The 19474-nt window shown below is 41.4% G+C and overlaps 1 protein-coding gene across 5 annotated transcripts in view; it reads left to right on the top strand.

The window, feature by feature from the left end:
• Window positions 1–19474, top strand: part of LOC126556023 (eukaryotic translation initiation factor 2D) — a 526420-nt gene that overhangs the window by 64824 nt on the left and 442122 nt on the right. The window contains exon 3 of one of the 5 annotated variants that reach the window (XM_050211182.1): window positions 7733–7742. The exons of the other annotated variants lie outside the window; for them this stretch is intronic. The gene's annotated coding sequence lies outside the window, so the exon portion shown is untranslated. Of the gene's footprint in view, window positions 1–7732; window positions 7743–19474 lie in introns of those variants that run through there. 5 annotated transcript variants of the gene reach the window in all.

Here is a 19474-nt window from a genome sequence, read left to right on the forward strand (position 1 = left end):
TACCTTATAAAAAGGTACAAAGGAAAGTCCTAAGAACAAAAACCAAATCCTTGGCACAACAGCGTCTCGCCAAAGCTAAAGTTTCTACCCCAGTCCAGAAACGAGATGCTGAAAATACCATTCCCGCTCCCCAAATTGCCAGGAAGGAACCCAAGAAAAAGCGATCTCCCCGGACCGAAGCCCCTCTGGAAAGCTTGGCTTTTCCAATCGGGGGTTGTCCGAAAACCCCTACCCCGTCCCTTTCCGAGATCCTAGAGTCCCTCCTCATGACCCTCAACCTCCCGCTGCACCTGCACATGATCGCTACTTGGGCCCTTTCTTTCCTGAAGGGGATGATCAAACAGTGGCTGGCCCAATGGCCATGCTTGATGCATGATGGTCCGATTGGACGATTAATTCCTCCAAGGGCTACCATCTTACAGTGGAACTGTAGGAGTTTGCTTGGTAAGCTAGACTCCTTTAAAGCATTAGTGGGCGAGCACAACTGCGATGTGTTCGCCCTCTGTGAAACTTGGCTATCGGAAGACATTAATCTTACCTTCCCGGGATATAATATAATCCGTGAAGATCGCATTACAAGTGGTGGGGGAGTACTAATTGGTGTTCGAAGGAGTCACACTTTCACCAGAATACCCACCCCTAGACAAGATATTATTGAAACTGTCGCAGTCAAGGCAAAACTTGGCAATCTTTACGTGACAATTGCATCCATTTATATCCCCCCGATAGCCAACAATGAAAAAGAAAAAATTGAAAAGATCAAAGAGGATATTGGAAATTTAGCAGCGGTCTTGCGTGGACCACTTTTGATCCTGGATGATTTTAACTCCCATGGAATCGACTGAGGCTGCGATAAGGATGACATTCGCGCTCCAATTATCCGAGACATCTTGGGATGACAGCGACAGATTTGGGTTTTCAATCCTCAACTCAGGAGAGGCAACTAGGATGCACACACCGAAGAGTAGGGCGAGTGCACTGGACCTGTCTCTATGTCCATCAGCGATGGCCCTGGATTTTAGTTAGAAGGTGATCCAGGACCCTGTCGGCAGTGACCACTTGCCGATAGTAATTTCCTACATCAAGGGAGGATGTTCAGAAGGTGGAATACCCGTTAAATGTGACTTAACGAGGAACATCGACTGGACGAGATACAGTAAATTAATGACCGCTTCGCTTTCTCTTGACTTGGAAGATTTGTCTCCAGCTCAGGAGTACGAAAAACTTGTTTCAGTTATAAACAAGTGCGCTCTTGAGGCCCAAACAAGGCGCTCCCACCAAGTAAGGCCATTTAAAAAACCCCCCACTCCTTGGTGAGACGGGAGGCGTTTAAAGCATTCCGGGACACGGGCTCAAGGTCTTTACATGAAAAATATAAAGGACTGGAGAGATCTTGTAAAAACCTGTTGAAGGCGAAGAAAAAGGACCCTTCCGCTTCACTTAATTCGCTTTGGAGGATGGCTAGAAGGATGCGAAACAGTAACAACATCAACGAGAGCGAAAGCTTTTCTGGCGAGTGGCTAAATGAATTTGCCCACAAGCTCTGCCCCGATTTCGTTCCTGCGCAGAACTTTCATCAAAATGCGCCTGGCAGTGATCCTATCATGGACTCACCGTTCACTATGGTTGAGCTATCGCTTGCTACCCTTTCAAGCAAAAATTCTTCCCCAGGCCTGGATCAGATCAACAGCAAACTGCTGCAAAATCTTCCCGACATGGGCAAGAAACGTCTGTTAAGAATCTTCAACAATATGTTGGAGTTCAACAGCGTCCCGCAAGAATGGAGAAGCCTATTTTGAAGCCTGGCAAACCGCCATCAAGACACGATTCATATCGGCTGATATCATTACTGTCGTGTCTGAGGAAACTCCTTGAAAGGAAGATTCTCTTACGGTTAGAAGAATGGTTGGAAACCAACAACCTTCTCTCAAGTACTCAGTTTGGTTTTCGTAAAGCCAGGGGTACTAATGACTGTTTAGCGCTTTTGGTCACTGAAATAGAGCTTGCCCGTGCACGCAAGCAGAACATGGGGTCTATTTTCCTTGACATACAGGGGGCATTTGACTCAGATTCTCCATACAAACTGAGTCAAAAGTTAGAAAATGCGGGCCTGGGACCAAAGTTGAATAACTTGTTATTCAAACTTTTGTCGGAAAAATCTATGAATTTCAACAATGGTCACGTGCAGTTAAAACGAAGCAGCTTCCATGGACTAGCACAAGGGTCCTGCTTGAGCCCTCTGTTGTATAACTTTTATGTTAGTGAGATAGACTCTTATCTAGCGCCAAACTGCAGTCTTAGACAATTGGCAGACGACGGCGTTATATCTGTTGCAAGCAGAGACGCCGATGAAATACAACTGGCTTTACAAACCATTCTGAATAATCTTTCCGAGTGGTCTGAAAACCTTGGTATCAAGTTCTCTGCTACGAAAACTGAGATGGTAGTCTTTTCTCCTTTTAGCGACACGGGAAAAAACAGGGAGAAAAGACTATATGATCCGAAAATTGATCTCTTTTTATATCGTGAAAAGATATCAACATCCAACAATTTTCGATACCTTGGTGTATGGTTTAATTCAAGGCTAAACTGGAGTACATACTTCACCCATCTGGTGCAAAAATGCAGTAAGAGAATCAACTTTCTAAGGACAGTCACAGGATTCCGGTGGGGCGCACATCCATCAAACGTCCTGAGACTGTATAAGACAACGGTACTATCCGTATGGGAATATGGAAGCATATGGTTCCATTGGGCATCCAATACGTTGATACTCAAGCTTGAAAGGCTACACTACCGCTGTCTTAGACTTGCACTAGGGAGCATGAAATCTTCAAACAACATGTCCCTAGAAGTGATGACCGGAGTGATACCGCTCAAACTGCGCTTTGAAATGCTGTCGCTTCGCCTTCTAGTCCGTTGTTCAGTATCAAATCCCTTGATAATAGAAAATTTTAAAGCGCTTTTAGAGACAGGTTCGAAGAGCAAAATTCTCAAGATTTATGAAGATTTTGTTGCCCTACAAGTGCATCCTAGGGCTCCACAGGCATTAAATCGTGCTGCCCTTCCTGAGAACTACAGTTCCATTTTAATAACAGATTCCTCATTGCACGCGGAAATTAAGACCATACCTAATGATCTTCGCCCGAGGGTAGTTCCGGGTATTTTCATGAATAAGTATGGTCATTTAGACCAAATAAGCCAGTACTACACCGATGGATCATCCTCTGAGGAGGGCACTGGCTTCGGTGTTTTTAGCGAGTCCACCGAAGCTTTTTTCAAATTGAGGCAGCCATGTAGTGTTTACACCGCAGAGCTAGCCGTAATCTTGTACTTTCCATGATAGCAGCGAGACCTTCGGACCAGTACCTCATCTTCACTGATAGTCTTAGTGCTATTGAAGCTCTGGGATCTCCGAAGGCTGTTAAGAGTCAGGATTTCCTCACCATGAAAATCAATGTTCGATAAGGCGTTTAGGATCTCGCTAATTTGGGTCCCTTCTTATTGCTGTGGAATTCCCGGCAATGAGAAGGCTGACTCACTGGCCAAAACAGGCGTCAAAGAAGGCGCTTTTTACGACCGACCAATCTCGGCTCAGGAGTTCCTTCGTTTTCCACAGAAACTTTTACTGTCTCGCTGGCAGAGCATGTGGGAGGCGGATGAACTCGGGCGTTTTCTTTTCTCGATCTCTCCGCAAGTGTCCCTGCGGCCTTGGTTCTTTGGGCTCTCTGTAGACCGGACATTCATACGAATGATGTCTCGACTGATGTCGAATCATTTTGCGTTGAATGCTCATCTAGAGCGTATAACTCTGGCTCAGACAAAAGTGTGTGGCTGCGGTGACGGATTCCACGATGTGGATCACCTTCTGTTGTCCTGCGTGGAATTTGAAACCGCAAGACCCTCCTTGTGGAGCGCAGTCGAGAATATCGGCAGACGACCGGGTACTGAAATTAGAGAAGTGTTGGCTACCAAGGACCTCCCCTACATGAGGATCATTCACCGATTCGCCAGAGACAACGGTCTTGTCCTATGTTTCCGCATCCCAAGTATCCTTTGAATCCTTATTCGTATTCCACCATTCCTTTTTTGTTAAATGTTGTGTTGTCTATGTCTTTAGTGTATTTTTTGTGGTGCTACGGGTGATCCGATGACTGGGCAACAGCACTCGAGGGCGATTCCAACACTGCCGTAAAAGGGAGGCAGGCGTTGTTGAAAGTACAGTGTTCTCCACTCCAGTCCAGTTTTGACACATTGAGTTTGACAGTGTTGTGGTCGGGTTCGGGGTGGTTGGCGGGGTCAGTCTCGAGAGTAGTGAAGTCACTTTCGCTGCTGCGGGATAGAGCTTGTCGATCATGTCATTGCTGAAATGCACTGGAGAACATTGTACGCAGACAAATAAATGTTCGTGCTGTCTGAACAATGTTTATTTGTTTGTTGCAATCGAGACCAATCCAAAAAGGTCAGCAATAGAACAGCCACAACACCACAATAGCCGGAATTTGGATGCAACCAACCACCATCAATACAATAGCCACAGCAATAGTAACGGACCATCCGAACGCACATCATCCACCAATACACCATCATCATCACCATCACCACAACCATCCACAACCGAGTATGCCCGGGATAAGGCAAAAAGAAAAGAGGAAATGCCTTATCAATATGTGAAAATATACTCAACACAAGCGGTGTTGACAATACGGCACTGGACCGTAATAATCAATTGTAAATAAATAAATAAAATATTTACTTAGCTGGCGCTACGACCGCTTCGCAGTCTTGACTTGTTGAAGAAAAAATCGAAATCGCATACTATCTAGCTCCGTCGTGTGGCAACCTAACATCCCGGCCTTTCTGGTAGACTCAGCAACGGCATCACTCAATCCCATGCCACTTCCATTTTCTATGCCTTCTATGCCCGTGTTGATGGCTTAACGGAATTGGACGGGCTGGGCGAAACCTGGCGAGTGTAGCACGTCATTATTAAAAGGAAAAATTATTGCCTTCAATTGGAAAACAAGATTTTTGTCGACATATCAAGACAGATATCAGAACAAAATACTTTCAATTGTTAGAAATTTTGAAGCTATAAAATATCGTTTTAAAATTATGTTGAATTGAACAGTTAAATATATGAACAATTGCAAATTGTGAATGACCCAACACAAGAACTTGTAAAGCGCACACCGAAGACTTTCCAACATCGCGATTTTCTGATTCATTTTGAGTCTATTTTAGCTCAGCTTAGAATGCTCCTGTTTTTTCGCTAATTTTTTTCATGCTGTGCGCCATAACGTTCATCCCGTTGCCGTTATCACAATTTTAGCATCTGTTCAAGGGTCATTCATTTTTATTAGCTGCTTTTGTGGAATCCGTGACCGATGATTGTGTGGAGCGTCAGTTTTTGGCTGCGAATGGTGGCGATCCTGTCTTGCTAGGAAATCAGTTTATTTTTATCGCACGGTCACGGTCCGATGTAGCATATGTATTTGTGGGATGTTTCCGGCATTTTTCCATTTCCGGTTATTGCGCTTCATTGTACCGAAAAGGGGTTACATTTGGTGGGTTAGAAGATGGGTCGATTAAAGGTAACATTTGTCAGAAAGAGGTTTCATTAAAGCTTCTCTCTTTTTGGGTCACGGCTAGAACATAGTTGAGTGATAAGATGTGTTTATGTTTGTAATGATTGTAATAAAGCAAAAGGATTTTTCGTAGTGTGACTTGAAACAGTTTCTTGTTTTTGTTTTAAAGTACCTTAAAACTTGGTGGATTTTGGATTTATTAGGAATATTAAGCACCTATCGTACAAATAATGATTGAATTACAATATAAGCGGTTGCATATTTGGTTACCATGTAGCTTAATAATATCTTCGTATTAAGCCCACCTGAGAGATTGAAGCCAAAACAGAGCAACGAAAAGCAATAATCCCAAACATTATTTTGTTGTGCTGACCTATCTGACCTATATAATCTATCTTATCTTATTTAAAACAAGGAAGTATTTATTTGTTTTATTTATTTATAATTAATTATGGCGGTCTAGTGCCGTACTGTCAACACCACTTGTGTTGAAAAAAATTGTAATCATATTGATAAGGCATTTCCTAACAAGGAAGTATTTACAGTATATGAAAACTTCACTCTTCTGCATATTCACCAATGAATAGATTGCATATTCACCAAATCTAGAATGCGAGATTTTTAGATTTAAGTTTCTCCAGAATTCTCTAAGCCTTACTTCTGATAAGCAGGGTCCCAACTTCTTTGCGAAGCTGTGCTGTGCTGTACCTTGGCGGATGCTTATGGATCATTTTGAGGAATTTACGAGGGTTGACAATAAAGTAAGGTCTCCAACGCTGCAACTTCGTCGGATCACGCGCTAGGCGAAATCTGGCAACACCGCCGTGTTCCTTGGTTCCCCCACTACCACTTTGCTGCTGGGTGAGGCTTCCCCGACCGCTCAGTCTTGGCTGAGCAGCCGTCAACGATGGAGGTACCCCTCGCGTCAGCGTCCAAGTGCGATTTGCGTTCTGTAATACGTTTTTTGAGTGCGAAAAAGGTGACACCTATTGAAATCCATCGTCAACTAGTTGAAGTTTACGGGGAAAAGTGTATGGACATAAAAAACGTGCGTAAGTGGAGCCGCGAGTTCAATTCCGGGTGCACTAATGTTCACGACGAGGAGAGAAGTGGCCGACCGACGGTCTCGGATGCGATTGTTCAAGCAGTGGAGGCAGAAATGCTCAAAAACCACCGTGCGACAATTAGGGACTTGGAAGAGAAGCTTGGAGGAGTGTGTAGCAGCGAAACAATCCGTCATATCCTTGTGAACAACTTGCAGTATCACAAAGCTTCTGCCCGATGGGTGCCGAAACAGCTCAGAAAGAGGTCAACATTCTGCCGGCATAGACAAGTTCATCGTGCGGATGCGCAAGGTGTTGGAAAAAAATGGCGATTATGCAGAAAAGTAGCCAAGACCTTGGCCTTTCCAACGGTGTATCGTTTTTTGTAAATAAATGTCATTTTCTATGAAAAAAAAATTGAGACCTTACTTTATTGTCAGCCCTCGTATTCTGAATCCTCCTGTACAACAAGCATACCCCTGCTGGAGTATGACCCTCAGATGTTGGATCCTAGTGAGATTGCAGGGAGTATAACCTGTTTGTACAGGATTAGTTTACCAAATATTGCAAGGGAGGACCGTCGCTTGATGACATGGCTATAGGCTGATAAAAAGGTAAAAACAATATTGTAACCTAGCTATCAGTCACAACTTATCGATGGTCGTTCAAGTTTTCCTTAGACAATAAGTTGTTTTGCATAACAAGACTTAAAAGTTTGCCCTTCTTCCTGGTGCGGAGAACCGAAGAAGCAAAAACCATGTCATGAAGAATTCGTTGTCGTTACCAAAAACAAGAAATAAATGGAATTGCATCTCAATCACGACTTATCATTGAAAAAGTTGTGGATAGTTTCTGTTACCATGGTCACATTCCTGCTAAGACTTGTTATTTTTGCGCTTGTTTCTTTTCAGCGTGACGAGAAAAGACATCCTTAGCGGACAAAGAAAATTGTGAAACACGCCCGTGAGGGGAGAAAAAAAAGTTGTTTGTCAGTGGTAGAGGAAAGAAAAAAAAATCACTCAAATGAAGCACAAGACCATGCAGGAGAAACAGCTTACGGTGCAAAACGATTCTCAAGTATGTTTTCCTTCGTAGGAACAGGAAAGCAAACGCTTCTTAACATAACTCAGCATAACTCTGCACTGTAGCGCTCGTACCTGTATCAGCAGCAGTGAATTTGATTTCTTTTTATTTCGAAGCATAACGACTGCAACCGTTCCTTTCAACTTCGGTCTGGTATGACCGTGAATCAGTGAAGCAACTCGCGAAGCAACGTAGCAAACACAAAGCACACATTAGAAACATACGCGGCAATTAGAAAATTAGGTAATTAGCACCGGAACGTGCTGAGCGAACGAAGATCTACAAAATTGTTGGTTCATTAAAAGCAAACCTTTAAATTAAATGAAAACATTCACCGTGCAGTTAGCCGGCAACGAGGCGGCTACGTGTTGAACGTGCTGCATGGACTGTTTGGTAATGCATTTATGGCAGCACCATAGGAAGTTAGAGCCAAATATCATTTCTAAAAGAAGTCAGAGAAAGAGAGAGAGAGAGAGAGAGAGAGAGAGAGAGAGAGCATAAAAGAAAAAATAGCTTCAGAAGGATTATAATATTCTTTATAATTATTGTATGTATTTTGCTACTTAAATAAGAGCGAGTTAAATCTTGTTCACATATTTTAATGTTACAACAAGCTCGAATACGAAATCCCTTGATTTCGAATGAAGTAAAGGTTATTTTCATAGTTGGACGGATATATTTTTGATACTAAATAATGATTAAATGGTTCAGCACGTAATGTCTCAGAGACATTTGCACGAAAATTATATTTAGTCACCGCGCTGATTTTAATTTTTGTTCAACGATAATTGCAAGACGTGCCCGGTTTGGTGGGTAGATTTGTGGCGAAGTGCATCTTTTCGGAATTTATTTGAGTTGTATGAACTCGTGCGTATCCTGTAAAATAGCAAGAGACAGTCTCTCCTTCGCAATGAAACCGACACACAAACCAAAACTTGAAAATAAATTCAAACGCTGTACTTGAACCTGATGTAGACTAACGCTTAAATTTCAATTAACCATTTACTGTGAAACAATTTTACTTTGAAGAGTTCTGTCTTCCGTCTTTACATTACATTATCAGCTATTGGACGGGGGCAAGCGTAACGATTTCGCACCTTATCTTCATGGTATCCGTGTTCCAGCGCTGCCACGGACGTAACATACGATGGAAAATGTGCCTCACCTCAGGCACATTTTACCGAAGCTCTTGGCAAAGCATTCCATTTGGTGTAAAACTTTGAATTTCTTCATTTCTTGCCTGTTTGAGGCGGTTTTTTTTTTGCTGTTGTAAAGTGAATAATTTTGTTCACTTAAAGTGAAAGTTCCTGCACGCGTACGGTATGGGAAAAATGTGCCCGGAAATGTACGTCGCGCATGTATGTGCTGGAGGAGGGCAATATTTCGCTCACGTACTTATTTTTTCAACGAATGGTTTATTTTTCCTTGCCTTCTTCGCATTTGGGCGAAGGAAAAAAGTGTTTGAAAGAAACTTTAATCGAAACAGTGGGTAAAAAGTTTTTTTATCGGACTTTTTTAAATGTTTTACTCTAGGGGTTTCATTTTCGATTTTTTCGACACATAAATTGGTTCTATTTAGTGAAGGTTTTTTCCCTATCTTTTAATAGCTTTTGAAGGAATAGAGTGATAGAAATACTTTAGTCTTTCAATAACATATATAGTTCACTTTTACCGTAGAGCTTAAAATCTTACACAGTATTATAAAAACTGTAAAAATCTATCTAAAGAAGCAATTTTTAAGATAGGAACAGATAGAAGAAAGAGAGAGAGAGAGTTTTATTATTTTTTTATCATACAAGAGACAAAAAACATAAGTGTGTGGCTTCGTTTCTACGATCCTTTTCTGCCGGTCCTACTTGTCGTTAAGAGGCTCTAGTTCAAGCGATGAGCTAAAGTTTTGACCAATTTATCTGATTTATCGCTGTTACCGAATAGTTTCGTGAAACATTTAATTAAACCTTAAGGTTCTCGTTAAACGATAAAACGTGAAGAATGTACCGAAAGGCATCGTTTTACTGGTGTGGATGAGCGAAGGTAATGCCTGTCGTAAGTCCAGCAAGAGAATGAATCGTTACTTGCAATGACGAACAGTAAGCCGTTGCCGCTGTTTACAATTGCTGTAAGAAAATGTCTGCTGTATATTATTTGAAAACCTCATTAAAAATTATAAATAAAAGATCAACCATTTACGGGTATGCACTGTCTATCAGACGTTTTTATTCAAGAATCAGATCAGATGCTCTGAAGTTCAGTGTACTTCCTTCAGGAACGATGCTCCAATCAAACCAACCTTAGCAGTGCCAAACCACGGTACAGCAGGTAAAAAGATCCTGAAACACGCTCTAGACTAAAAAACTTTCTCATACTCAGTGGTCGACTGTGTAGACCACAGTGGCCTCTACTTCTGTCGAATGGGAATGTGTGTGTGTGCGCGCGCGAAAGATTCACGGCTTCCGTTTTCTTGGCAAAAAAGTTTCTCCTTATTGGGTACTTATTTTCATCGAAGCAAAACTTTTGCCAACCGAGCCACGGTCGCGAAAGGAAAAACTTGATTTCCTCCCTGTTTGAGCGCTATTTCACGTGGCCACTCATCCAAAAGCTTCCGGTTTTCGTGAGGCTTTAGGGAGACAAAAGAGGAAATAAGAAGTAGGATACCGACTTTACTGGTTTGCGTTTCTCCGATGCTCTCCGTTGCTTTATTTCTTCTCGTTTTCGCAGTTTCGCTCGACAAGGTATGTTTATAGCACCGTTTTCTGCGAGAGCAAGAATCATCCAACTTTTCGTGTTAATCGTGCATGACTGTGCTGTGTACGCAGATTGTGATGAGGCGCGGTGCCGTAAGTTTTTAGTTTAGAATCGCATTTTTCTTACCTTGGGTCGAGGCATTCTCCACACCTCTCATCTTTACTTAAGCATTGTGTGTAATGTAAAAGATTGTGCCAGCTTTTTGCACCAGCGATTTTCACGCCTTTTTATTGGGGTTTTTAGTCTGTCAACAGTTTCGATTGTTTTGGTTTTACAGCACGGGATGTGATAATACATGTGAAGGTTGACATGGTTGGTTTATGTTTAGTGTTTTTTTGTTGGCACAGATTAAAGTTATGCTTACTTCTTTGCAGGAAATTCAGCATCCGCTCAGTTCAGCATTGGAAGCATTGAAATATTTGAAGTGCGATGTAAAATAGATGATGATTTAGCAGTAGCATGAGATATAACTTCTCAGTTTTTGTATCAGAGTTGTTTTCATATTCCTATGCTCTGCGACCTCTTCAGTCAGAATTCATCGGACAGCTTTTTTTGGTGTCCTTAATCTGAGATGCTTCTATAAGTTCTGGGACCATAAAAGTGCTATACAGTCCCAGCTTTGTTCATCGTGACTGGGATGGAAAGAAGTTTCTTCAGTTTGTAATTTAACCGATTGGCAGTTAGCATCCTTGAACGTACCTTACCATCCATGCTTTTGTCGGTGCTACATCCCAGGTGAGTGAAGTGTAGGACGACTTCAAAGGTGTTATACAACTTCAAATAGTCTTGGCCTTCCAATATTGACTTCCCTTACTGAGTTACACTTAGCTGGATAGTCAGTTTTGCTTATGGGAACACGATTCGTTTATGTCTCGGCCATTGGAACGTGTCAATCTGCTCATTGTTCTTGCGTATTTGTTCGCAAGAGCGCTGCTTATCAATGGTTTCTATTTCGACTACTTCATCTTCAACACGAGGTTTTGTGCTAGCCGCGTGATTCTTTCAAAAGCTTCTTCTGCATAGGAGTTTAGCAAACCGAAGATAACTTTATTATCTGCATTATCCAGAATCAGAATCTGGAATAATTCATACAAGAAGGTCCTGGAAGTTTGCATCTCATGAGTCATGAACCGATTGAAGAGGAGAGAGGCAAGCACATTCTTTATAATAAAAGTCTCTCTCTCTCTCTCCGTTTGCTACATTGGAGTCCCGTACACATTCACATGACGTGGGATGTTCGTAATTGTCATTCGTAGTATCCGTTAGGCATTGTATTACTACCCATACATTTGGATTTACCCTTCTTCTTATTCTTCTTCGGCTTCTTCTGTCACTTTCAGTCAATGGTGTTCATTCTGGTCAACATAAATCACTGTGAACGAATGGATCATTTGTATTTGTATTTGTATAGTCCCAATGTATGAGGCGGCCTGGGGGTATAGGCGACAGCGGCGCCGGTCTTCAAACGGCAGGATCGGGGTTCGAATCCCATCCGGACCGTCTCCCCGTAGTGAGGACTGACTAACCAACTACGTGGTATTGGCGGTCTAGTAAGCCATTTCGGTGGCCGGCATAACCTTAGAGGGATGTTAAGCTAAGAAGAAGAAGAAGAAGAAGAAAAATAAGAAGAAGAAGAATGAATAATTTCCTCTTCCTTCTTGGCTTAACGACCTACTAAGTCACGCTTGCTATCCAATGGCTTACTAGACTTGCTGATTGACTTTCTGAGTTGGATGGTCACTATTTCATCACAGGGCAGGGAAGGAAAGCGATTTGAGCCCCGGTCCTGCCGTGTGAAAACCGTCTACGCTGTCACCTCTACCAGCGAATTGTCCTATTTCATATTTATTTGATTATAGTTTTCGACGTAGAAGATCGATCTTGTTCTTCTTCTAGGCCTGCTGAGTGATGAAGTCGTTGCATAGACTTGGCCTGGTTGCTAATGAGTTTCCAGGAAACTCGGTCTCCTCTCCACTTCTCCACTTCAGCATCCGACAGTTTTGACTCCCCTTGATCCAGCCAACGAGCTCGTTGTGCTCCTTTACGCCTCGTGCCTAACGGGTAGCTGACGAGTACTTTCTTGGTGGGGCATGAAACACTCGTACCCGCAGAGGACTACCAGACGTATCAGTGTGCGATAAATCGTGCATTTCGTGTGTTGTTGGAGTCTTCCGGATCACAGGAGATCGTGGAGTCCGTAGTAGGCACGATTCCCCTGAACAATGCGCCTTCGGATTTCGCTGCTTACGTTGTTGTCCGAAGTTACGATCGTATCAAGGTAGTAGAACTCCTCTACCATCTCGAGATCGTCGCCGTCAACTGATACTCTGCTTCCGAGTCGGGCTCTATCACGGTCAGAGGCTATTATGTCTTAGCAGCCGTACCAGCTTCCCAGGAAATCCGTATGCTGCATGGTGTTACATAATTCGATTGTTTCATAAATTAGTCAATGAACAGGTGGTGCGTATGGATCTGGTGCTCCAGGCATTTTTGGAGGATCTGCCGTAGAGTAAAGATTTGGTTGGTTGTCGATTTGCCTCCAACAAATCCAGCTTGGTATTTTCCGATGAAATCTGTCGCAAGGGGCTCCAGTCTGCAGAAGAGTATTCGAGGCAGGATCTTATAGGGAGCATTAAGGACTGTGATGGCCCGGAAGTTAGCACAGTCTATCCTGTCGCTCTTTTTGTACACCGGGTGTATGACACCGAGTGGAATCGTCCGGTAGTTCTTCTTGGTCCCAAATCTTAACAATCAGCCGATGCATGATGGCGGCAAGCCTCTCCACACTCATCTTGAACAGTTCGGCCACCAGCCCATCACTGTCAGGTGATTTGATGCATTTCAGCTGTTTGATGGCACTGATGACTTCGTCCAGGGATGGCGGGGGCACCTCGTCATCGTCATGCTGACTGTCATAATATTGCACAGAAGTGCGAGGTAGATAGGAAGTCAAAAATTGACATTTGATGGTGCAAATGCTTCTATATGTTCAAAAACACTTCAGAAGCACTTATGCACTTCTGGTCAAGATGAAAAAACGATGGTAGTAAGTATGTCAATATTATCTATCGTTCTGTGATCTTGGAACATTTACAAACTTATCAATTTTTAAAAAGTTATACCATGTTGTTTGTCAAACTTGCAAAGGATAATTAATCAAAGGACATAGCAAATCTTCCCTGCTTGACTTGGATGTTTCCATAAAAATTAAGGTAATGAATTAGATTGCATTGAAAGTGTCTTTCCACAGTAACATTTGAAGATGAATAGTTTATTGATGATCTTTTTTGCCATTTACAGAGTTATAATGGAAACAATACTGCCAGGTCGTCCAGCTGGAATTGGAAAACACGTTGTCGTTAATTAATTAATGGCCAAATTAATGGTTTTTATTTTAAAAAATTCGGTAGAAATTTTCTACAATATTAAATAGCAAATATGAAAGTAATCACATTTAATGAGCGTTAAAAATGCATGCTTAAAATTGCTTATATTATAAAGATATTTATATAACGCTTGAGACTTGGTGGAGGCGCCTGGTAGGGGTTTTCATCAGTAACATTCTTTTCAGTTTGGATAATCAATATTCCTGCAAAACAGCATTCAAACACTTGTTATTAGAACGAATTTTACTGCACCAAATGCGATAAGAGTGCTAGTTCTAGCTCATTGCCAATAATTACGGTGATTACGTTCAAACATTGAATATCCATTTCCGGTGCCAGGCATCAAACCCCCGCCGAGCGCCGAGAAGGTTGATCATTGGTAAGGTAAAGGGTACTTTCATTTGCATAGTAAATGATGGCAAAATAAATAATTGATCACGCTTCACCGTGGCGGCTGGTTTGCTAAACTGGTTGCTCGCTTGGTGTGTGATTTTGTGTTTGCATTTTGCAGCCAATCAATGCTAAAATCCATCGATTAAGCGCGGCATCTGTGTGCATGTGTTTGAGTGTGTGTGTGTGTGTGTGTGAGAGAGAGTAACGAACAAATAACCCGGGTATGTGTGGGATGATTTTTGTGGCCTCTTGTTTAGGCTTTAGTGGAAAATACTGATGAACCTAATTAGGCACACAAACTTTAAATGAAGAACTGCCCACCAAATACAAAAAAAAAAACAAAAGTTCAATTGCATGATCCATACAGCTGGTCTTGATTTAATAATATGTTTCATTGCATTTAATTTCACTTTCACTCATTGTCGTTTGAAGGACAGCATTCGAAGTGATGATAGAAAGTGATGATTCCTTTCGCTCTAAAGTGAAAAAGCAAATCACGTTGAAAACTTTCCACAGAAGCTGTTGAACAAGTTTTGTGGAGCACAAAATGGAAAACTGTTAATTTGTAAAAGAGCAAGTTGGTCCGAAAAAGCCACGGGACGGTAAAATGGACTCTTTTATGTGAGGATGAGAGTCTTAAAATACTTTTGATACACATCAAACCGGTTAGCATAAGTTCATTGCTTTGACGAAAAGTTCATTTGTGAGTTTTGATGCATTGAGAAGAAATTAAAAGTGCTACTGATAAGTTAACTGCATCAAATTTTTGTTTTACTTTACTGGAAGTTTTGTTTTAGAAAAAGCTTAACCACATTATTTAATGAATTTACCAATTAAAAAGAATTGTTTGTGAATTGACCATGTAGGTCGTTAAGTCAAGAACAAGTATTTTTTAATAGAATTTTTTTTATTGTTCGATTTATAAATAGCTCAATTTTAGCTTCATTAGTATGTGTGTAACGTAGTATGTGTAGTACGTTAATTCTAATAAACTTTATGCTACCCACGATGGTTTTTGAAGTTGCCCTCGATAAACAGTGCTTACGATTCAAGTGATACCCGAGTGGCTTAGTTAAAACACTTTCAACGCACATAATTTTACTGCTTATTTGTAAGAGTTTTGAAAACCCACATCATTGTTTTTTAGAAAAAAGGTGTAGGTGTTTTAGGTGTAGAAAAACAAACGCAAAAGAATGAACGAAGGATCATTTAACAAGTTGAAGAAAAGCGAAAACAATTTCCACACAACTGTTGATGTTTCCCGGCGTCGAAGAGTGCTTCAAGATACTGTTGTCATTTTTCCCTTAATTTGCTACCGGCTACAACTGGCCTACAATCTCCTGCAAATTAAAACATGAAATGAGAAAGTCCTAAAAAGGAAACAAAACCCAAGCAAAGAACAAGGAATCGACCGGAAGTTGAAATTAAATTTTTAAAGACAATTTAATGCGCGCTTAAGAATCCCATTCAGCGAGAAGAAGAAAGTCATTTGAGAAACCTCCAACAGTCGAGCAATTCACCAAACTTGTTTGCAAGGATTATCTCCGAAGCCTTTGCCATATCCTGCTTCCCCGTGGGATTAGAAAGATTTGCTTGAGCACAAGTCTTAAAGGTTCGTTCTTGACCCAGATGCAGAGAAAATGGGTTACGGGTGTTATGGCCAGTAAAGTGAAGTGGTAATAAACGTTTTACCTGTCCATGGTAGTGGGCGGGTGTTTATAGGATTTAATCGAAGCAATTAGGAAAAAAAATATACATATTTTACCTCTTGCTGCTTATGTTTGGACTTTGGTAGAAGTTATTCAAAATTCGCTGACTTTTAAATAAATTAATATTAGCTAAATTAATTTATAAAATCACCACAAGTATTAGTGGATATTGTAGTTTTCATGCTAACGAAGAACTGTCTGAAAATTTTATGTAACTGTTTCGTATGTAGTTAGGAGCAATACTAATCCTTGCTTTGAGGGTCTGTGAAAATAAATTAATTTTTTGAATTTCTTGAATAGGATTATCATTATTTTCGGTGATTTAAACAACTAAAATTGGCTTACAAGAAGAAAACAAATTAAACATAATTTTTATAAATATACAAGAGTAGTTCAATTACGTGAAAGGTAAAAAAGGTTAGAGAAATAAATTAAATTCACGTTTGCATATGGAACCAAATAGCCCACGATATAAGAATTATGCAATGCGATGCAACATCAGGTGCAAAGTATAAGGCCAAGAAAGTAGAAAATGAGCCTCCAAACACTTATAGTCAGAAAGAAATGAGAAATAGAATAATTTCATTCAATGCGGATGAAGACCGGCTCCTCCACCGAATGTGATGGCGCGGCCCATTACACTTGCAAAATCATATTATTTTATTTTTACGATACTTTACGATGATTTTTTATTTATTTGGAAACATATAGACATACATTCCTTAACAAATCGTTATTTTGTCGTCTTATGTGCGTCATTGTACTACATCTAGAATAAGTAATTCTATATAAATACAAAAAAAAAATCACAGGATTGTTTAAGACAACGCTTTCTTAACCTAAAGGTTTTTTTTTGAATGAGACAGCGTGAAACAAAAAACCATGCTCAACGAAAACCTATTTGTTCCGCTTGTGCACCTACGCATGTTTACATTCCCCTCTAACCGTCAATAGCTTTCTCACTGCTCATCATGATTTCTTTCATCCACCAGAAACGAATCTAAAAGCCAATTTGTCTCCAGTACTTTCAAAGTCATTAATCACCGATGATGCTATGGTGTTGCATGGTGTGGCTTTTGAAGCCTACAGCTTAAGGTGTGATTAATTTCCTTCGTTACTCGTACACCTAACCTTAGGCCTTTGTTCTTCATACGTGAAAGGTGTTGGTCGGCTGGCATGAATAAACGACTAGACATGATGTGCGGGCCCGATCCTGCTATCATCAGTAGCACAGAGAGAAAATAAGAAAATTGTGTACCATTATCGCGGTAAGGTACGGTAGGTTGGGTCTTGTAAGATGTTCTGTTTCTGTTCAAATCTCGTTAATACCGGAAGATTGGGAAATTTTTAATTTTTCCATGCTTAGGAGGAATACGTCTCAATTGATGTAATTTAAATTTGCATTCTTTTAAACATTCTTCTTCTTGGCTTAAGGACCTCTAAGGTCACCCCGGTCATCTAATGGCTTACTAGAGTTGCTAGTAGTAGCTAATAGTGCTGATTCAAATAGTTGGGTAGTTTCTCCTCACTACGGGGAACGTTGCGGATGGGATTTTACCCCAGTTTGGACGTGAGAAAGGGCGTAGCCGCTGCTATCTCAATCGTGTAAACCAAATCTAAAACTTGGAAAATGCGATCAGTGAAAATCAATTCAAGACTCGGAAGCATAAGATCCGGAGGTCATCTTCTACAAATCAATCCAGGTTCTGACCATGCGCTGATAATATACCTTTGACGCTTTCTTTTGTAATAGAACTCTAAAGGAACGAGCTGGCGGCGCTAAGCCTCTGGTTTTGAGATAATCGAATTCAGATTTACCTCTAGAAGACGTACAATTAGACGATCGCTCTTTTCAAGGGCTCTAAAACTCCATCCATTTGGTAGCAAAAGGCAACTCCGAGGGGGTTGACTGTTTACTGTTACACTAATGATGCTGCTGGGACTGTATAGATTATTTATAGAATCACACACCCCTCTGAGATATGTGCTCTGTTGAAAACTGACGAATTCCTTGTAATCACATCCAACATAAGGATTCTCAGAATAATTTTTGCCAATTTTGGTAATGCTTTTCTTCTTTTTCTTGGCAAAACCACCTTCTAGGTCTTGTCGGCCATCCAATGGCTTATTAGACTTGTGGATTCCACGTCGTTTGATACTCGGTCCTCATTACGGGGTGACCGTCCGGATGGGATTTGAACACCGGTCCAGCGCCACTGTCGTATGTACCACTTGGTCGTTAAGCCAAGAATAAGTTCTGGGTATGTCTGGAGAATGAAAGTAAGCGAACTACTGTTTAAAGATTTTTAGTCAGTTCTGAAAGCCTTGGCCGTGAGAAAACTTAGATATATAATTAAGTAACTAATTAATTACTTAAGTAAGTATAAGGCTGTAAAGAAGAGGTTTGATTTTTCCCATTTATTTTTATTTTGTAAAGCCATAAACTTGAACGTCATTAATAAAGAATAAAAATAGAATTTCCTAATTATAGGGTATTCACCAAAAGAGTCAATCTAATTTGCAAATATGAATCCTTGCAGAATTCTTCGAAAAATGGATTTAGTTGCTTCTAAATTACAGGTTCTGAATGGACCATTTACTGTCCAGGGCTCACAAAACCCTTGGCTCTTATGCTTAAAAATTGTATTTTGCGCCTTGATCAGATAGCTGTTGGAATACGGCTAAGTGATAGGAATACGGCCCTAGCGCCAGGGTTTACGTTGATCGTATCGAGCGTATGCAGCGATCCATCACCAGATTAGCAATACACAAATCCTTGGGTGCTTGGTCCACCGATCTGCCTTGCTACGAGTTTAATCCGGTTACTCGGTTTGCAGTCCCTAGAAGATCGCCGTTCCTTAGCTCAGTTATCTTTTATCGCTTCGGTACTTTTGAATGCCATAGATGCTCCCGTCCTGTAGACAGCGAAGGTGTGTGAGGGGTACACCCGACTGAAACGTGAAGCAGCAAGCATTGGATTGATGATCAATACGACGAAGACGAAATACCTGCTTGCCGGAGGCTTTGATCGTGATAGAGCCCGAGTGGGAAGCAGCGTGTTAGTCGACGGCGACAACCTCGAGGTGGTAGAGGAGTTCTGCTATCTTGGGATTGTCGTAACTTCGGATAACGATGTCAGCAGCGAAATCCGGAGACGCATTGTTTAGGGGAATCGTGCCTACTACGGCCTTCACCGTCTTCTGAGATCCAAAAGGCTTCGAGACCGCACGAAATGTGAGATATATCGCACACTGATTCGCCCGGTGGTCCTATATGCCCTCGAGTGTTGGCCTTGGTTTGAGCGTCGCATCCTCCAGACCATGTTTTCGATGTGTTCAAGTATGGAGTGTGGAGAAGAAGGATGAACCACGAGTTTGCTGAGCTATACGGAGAACCGGAAATCCTGACGGTGGCAGAGACCGGTAGGATACGATGGCTGGGACATGCTATGAGGATGCCGGACTCATGCCCCGCCAAGAAGGTATTCGTCAGCGACCCCCAGTTCGGCACGAGGAGTCGGGGAGCAG

This window comes from Anopheles maculipalpis, chromosome 2RL (genome assembly GCF_943734695.1).
Source record: "Anopheles maculipalpis chromosome 2RL, idAnoMacuDA_375_x, whole genome shotgun sequence".
Lineage (NCBI taxonomy): Eukaryota > Metazoa > Arthropoda > Insecta > Diptera > Culicidae > Anopheles > Anopheles maculipalpis.